The sequence below is a fragment of the Lepus europaeus genome, chromosome X (genome assembly GCF_033115175.1).
Source record: "Lepus europaeus isolate LE1 chromosome X, mLepTim1.pri, whole genome shotgun sequence".
NCBI lineage: Eukaryota > Metazoa > Chordata > Mammalia > Lagomorpha > Leporidae > Lepus > Lepus europaeus.
Genome location: NC_084850.1, coordinates 60965111 through 60970502, shown reverse-complemented (window position 1 = coordinate 60970502; position 5392 = coordinate 60965111). Strand labels below are relative to the sequence as shown.

Here is a 5392-nt window from a genome sequence, read left to right as displayed (position 1 = left end):
GCTCTGCCACAGCGCCAGCCCCGTGAGCTTCTTAAAGGATTCTCATATGTGTACACCTGTGAAATGATTGCTGCAATTACCACCAAGATTTTCTCATTTTCTCTTTATAACCCCTAATTTTTACAAAAACCCCCCAAAAGGCTGCAATAGCTGGAGCTGGGCCAATCTGGAGCCAGGAGCCAGGAGCTTCTTCTGGGTCTACCACCTGGGTACAGGGGCCCAAGCAATTGGGCCATCTTCTGTTGCTTTCCCAGGCACATTAGCAGGGAGCTGGATGGGAAATGGAGCAGCCGGAACTTGAACCAGCACCCATATGGGATGCCGGTGCCACAGGCACCAGCTTTACCAGCTATGCCGCAGTGGCCCCATTGATTTTATCTTTTACATTCCTAACAACAGGATATGGGAATTTCATTTCCGCCACACCTCGAGGCCTTTAAAGAAAAAGATTTATTTATTTATTTGGAAGGCAGAGTGATAAGAGTCACACACACACACACACACACAGAATATGAATCTTGCATCCATGGGTGTGAGCCAGGCCAAAGCCAAGAGCCAGGACCTGGGTAGCAGGAACTCAATACTTGAGCCATCATCTGTTTCCTCACAGGTGCATTGGCAGGAAGCAGGATCAGAAGCAGAGCAGTGTTCCAATATAGGGTTGGGTGTCACAAGCAAAGGCTTAGCCTACTATGCCACAATTCCTGCCCCTTAAGGCCTTTCTTTAGCCACCATCTCCTCAGTGTCATTTCTTGTTGCTTACCCTTCCCCAAGGAATTTTTCCTATCCACTCCTTTGGTGGTCTCTTTGCTTTAAATGTCATCTATCTACTTAGGACACACAAATTTGGATCTCCAGCCATTGCTTTGACCTGAGATCAAGAGTTTTTCTATTATTCTGAAATAAATATCAGTAATATTCTGGATCATTAGCTTCATGTTGCTGCTATACCCAGTTACCACGAATTCAGTGGCTTAAACATCACATGTTTATTGTATTATAGTTTTTTTTAAAGATTTTATTTATTTGTTTGAGAGGTAGAGTTACAGTCAGTGAGAGAGAGAGAGAGAGAAAGGTCTTCCTTCCGTTGGTTCACTCCCCAAATGGCTGCAACGGCTGGAGCTGCACCGAACCGAAGCCAGGAGCTTCTTCTGGGTCTACCACGTGGGTGCAGGTACCCAAGGACCTAGGCCATCTTCTACTGCTTTCCCAGGCCACAGCACAGAGCTGGATTGGAAGAGGGGCAGCCATGACTAGAACAGGTACCCATATGGGATGCTGGCACTGCAGGCAGAGGATTAACCTACTGCACCACAGCACTGGCCCCGATTGTATTATAGTTCTCTAGGTCACAAGTCTGATGTGGTGCTCCCTCAGCCAAGATCAAGGTGTTGGCCAATCTGTGTTCCTTTCTGGAGGCTCTAGTGGAGAACCTGCTTTCTTGCTTATTCAGGTTATTGGCCAAATTCAGTTCCTTGTGCTTGTAGGGTTGAGGTCCCCATTTTCCTGTCAATTGCCAGCTGAGGGTCATTCTCAGTTTCTAGAGGCTGCCTGCATTCCTTGGCTCCTGGGCACTTCTGTCTTCAAAGCGAGCAGTAGTGGGTCAATTCTCCTGCCTCTTCTGTGCACACATGTCTCTGATCCACTTTTCTGCTTCCTCTTGCACTAGGAAGGACTCCTGTGATTAGACTGTACCCACTGGATAATCCAGGCTGGTATCTCCGTGTCAATATGACCCATAATCCCATCTGCATGGGAGGTAGCAGATTCCCAGGTTCTGGCAATTAGGGTGTGGACAACTTTGGGGGGACAGTCTGCCACCACAACTGGCTTAGACAGTTACATGGGCAGCCTATGCTCTATCCAACTGTCCATTTGCTTTCTCTGAGTGGATGTCTACTCAGTATTTTGAATTTAACATGTCCAAAACAGAACTTTTAATTCCTTCCCCACCAAAACTCTAGCTCTCCTCAGTCTTCCCCATATCAGCAAATGGCAACAACATTTACCTTGTCACTTCGAAAGTCCAAACCCTAGGTGCCATCCTTGATCCCTTGTACTTCCAACATCATTCAATCGCTCAGCAAATGCTACCAAGTCCTACTCCAGAATACGTGTTCGATTTCTTCCTTCCTCTCCATCTTCGTTGTCATCGTTCTAGCCCAAGCCACTGCCTATTGCTCAGGTTTCTGTAATAGGCTCTTAACTGCCCTTTCCACTCACAGATTGACTTCCCTCCCATCCATTCTCCACACAGCAACCAGGGTGATCTTTTAAAAAAAGAAACTCAGGTTGTATTGCCTGTCTTCTGGAAACCCTTCCAGGACTTCCACACTGTATTTCAAAGCACATTGAACTTTTTGCTCTGGGCCATGTGACCACATGAGATCTGACTCTATCCAACCTCTTCTGTTACCTCTCTCACTTGCTCACTACACTCTTGCTGACTCATCCCCCTTACGGTCACCAAGTCTTGCCCCACGACCAGACTCTCACACTTGTTCTCTGTCTGCCAGGCGTGCTCACCTCCCTGCTTTGCAGAGTTGGCTCATTGTCACTCCTCAGGTCTCATCTCAGATATCCTCTCTGAGTTGGCCTTCTCTGGCTCCTTGATCAAAACATGTCCCTCCCCCTCAAAGAATTCTCTAGTAGAGCATGCGTGGATTGCCCTCCCAATAGTATGGTCTGTAATTAAGTAACTTATTGATTCGTTTACTCGTGTATTGACTGCCGCATTTACCAACCTATGACGACAAGGACCTTGACTGCCCTTTGTGCCACTGGGTCCACAGCGCCTTGCAGTTTGGAATAAATGCAAGAGGCCGGTCTTCTTGCTCTGTCCCAAATGCCTTTTGCTTGCTCCCATCTCTGTGACACTGCATGTGTCCTTCTCCCCACCATGCCTTCCTGCCTGTGCTTGAACAATTCCTATCCCCTCTCTGCCTTCAACACTGTGTTCAGGACTCATTATCTCCAAAAGTCCCTGCTCATTACCGGCCCCTCTCCCCTGTGATGTTCCCCTTAATCATTTATTCATTATGCGTTGAGCTGCTTGGCTACGTTATAAGCAGTTGATACACGATCATGCCTTGGCTTGCATTTCCTTTGCAAGCGTCATCATTTTATGTGTGTAGCTATGTGCTGTTCCTTAGACCACAAGTTACTCCTGGGTCAGTCCTGCATCATACTTCTTTATAAGCCTCCCGGAAGTACTTAGTCCAGTGGGGTGCACACTGCCAGCTGTCAAGCTGCAAGGCAGAACATTCCCTTCACACCTCCAAGAAAATGAAAATGAAAGTGAAAATAGCTGGACGTTCATTTTAGGAACAGAACTAGAGTGTTAAAGAGTTGTTCTAAAATGAGAAAAATGAGGCATACAAAAAGTTGCGTAAAGTGAAATTAAGATAAGCTTATTTTGGTGCAAAAATAGTGAAAGTCCATGCATAGCTTTTTCATAATACACATGTTCCGTGAACTTTTTGAAGATGTCTTGTATTCTTTTCCCCACCTAATTTATTGGGGGGGGGGGATCGAAACTGTAGCTCAGAAAATATTCCCATGTGACAGTTAGCAAGAGCTTAGTGATCTTTCACAATACCTGTAGGATGCATAAAACATGCTACTATGATATAAATCATCTCAGGTTAGAATTCTAGATTCAATAAAAAAATAAAGTGAAACACTCATTCAGCTTTCAGAACTTTTCAAAGAATTGATTGCTTCAGGTAAAATAGAGCATAACCAGTGTGTACTATTCACTCTGGATAAAGAATTTGCCACCGTCCATAGCAGTTTGAGCAGCCATGGCCAGGATTAAGAGTCAGGACCTTCGCGGCAAGAAGAAAGAGGGGCTGCTGAAACAGCTGGCTGACCTGAAAGTGAAGCTGTCCCAGCTGCATGGCGCCAAAGTGACAAGGCGGCGCAGCATCAAAGCTCTCTAAGATCTGAGTCATCTGCACATCCATCGTCTGTGTTCTCACTGTCACTGTCACCAGATTCAGAAAGAAAACCTCAGGAAATGCTACACGGGCAGTAATTACATGCCCCGGATCTGCGGTCCAAGGAAATATGTGTCATGTGCCATAGGCTCAACAGGCAGAAAGAGAACGTGGAGACCAAGAAGCAGTGGTTGTACCCTCTGCAGAGGGAGTGGTTGTACCCTCTGCAGAGGGCCTGAGTGTTGCAGCATCAATAAAACACAAAACTGCTCCCCATTCCCCCCCAACCCCCCAAAATTTCGCTGCCATCCAAACTCTGATTTGGCTACAGATGAGATTTTCATGTGTGTATTAACTGCTATTCCCCATAAACACAGTCTGCCATAGCAGTTGGAAAAAATGAGTTATTTGGGTGTTTTAAAAGGGCAAGTTTCGAGAGTTGAAGATTCTGAGCAGTGTGTATTTAACCATAGTTTTAGAACTCATATTAGTAATAAATGACTAGCACGTCAGTTTTCTTTGGAGTATAAATTTAATCAGAAAAATACTTTCAACATACTGAAAACCTGTGTGTGTGTGTGTGTGTATGTATGAATTAACAACTTAATGTTACAAATCAATGTGACTTTTTTTTTAAAAAAAATTATTTATTTATTTGAAAGACAGAGTTAGAATGGGGGAGAGAAAAAGATCTTCCATCCACTAGTTCACTTCCCAAATGGCCACAACAGCCAGGGCTGGGCTAGGCTGAAACCAGGAGCCCAGAACTCCATCTGGCTCTCCCACACAGGTGTCAGGGACCCACACACTTGGGCCATCATCTGCTGCTTTCCTAGGCACATTAGCAGGGAGCTGGATCAGAAATGGAGCAGCCAGGACTTGAACTGGTGCTCATGGGATGCTGGTGTCACAGGTGGCAGCTTAACCCACTGTGCTGCAATGCCAACCCCCAGAAATCAATGTGTGTTTTTTTTTAAAAGATTTATTTATTTATTTGAAAGTCTGAGTTACACAGAGAGAGGAGAGGCGGCAGTGGTGGGTGTGTGTGGGGGTGTCTTCCAGCTGCTGGTTCACTCCCCAGATGGACGCAGTGGCCAAAGCTGTGCCAATCAGAAGCCAGGAGCCAGGAGCTTCTTCTGGGTCTCCCACGCAGGTGCAGGGGTCCAAGGACTTGGGCCATCTTCTGCTGCTTTCCCAGGCCATAGCAGAGAGCTGGATCAGAAGTGGAGCAGCTGGGAATTGAACCAGCGCCCATAGGGGATGCCAGCACTGCAGGCAGCAGCTTTACCTGCTATGCCACAGTGCCGACCCCTCAATGTGTTTTTTAATGCTTGGACAGACACTATTCATAAACTTTCCATAGAATCTCCAAGGTGGAACAATCCTGAGTGTGATTTTTAAAAAATCTAGTATAGGTAATTAGATGCAACTGTTTTTATTCAGTTACATTTTAT

At 45.9% G+C, this 5392-nt stretch overlaps 1 pseudogene; it reads left to right on the top strand.

Annotated features, from left to right (window-relative positions):
• Positions 1 to 3803: 3803 nt before the first annotated feature.
• LOC133752628 (large ribosomal subunit protein uL29-like) lies at positions 3804 to 4177 on the top strand (annotated as a pseudogene).
• The last annotated feature ends 1215 nt before the right edge of the window (positions 4178 to 5392 follow it).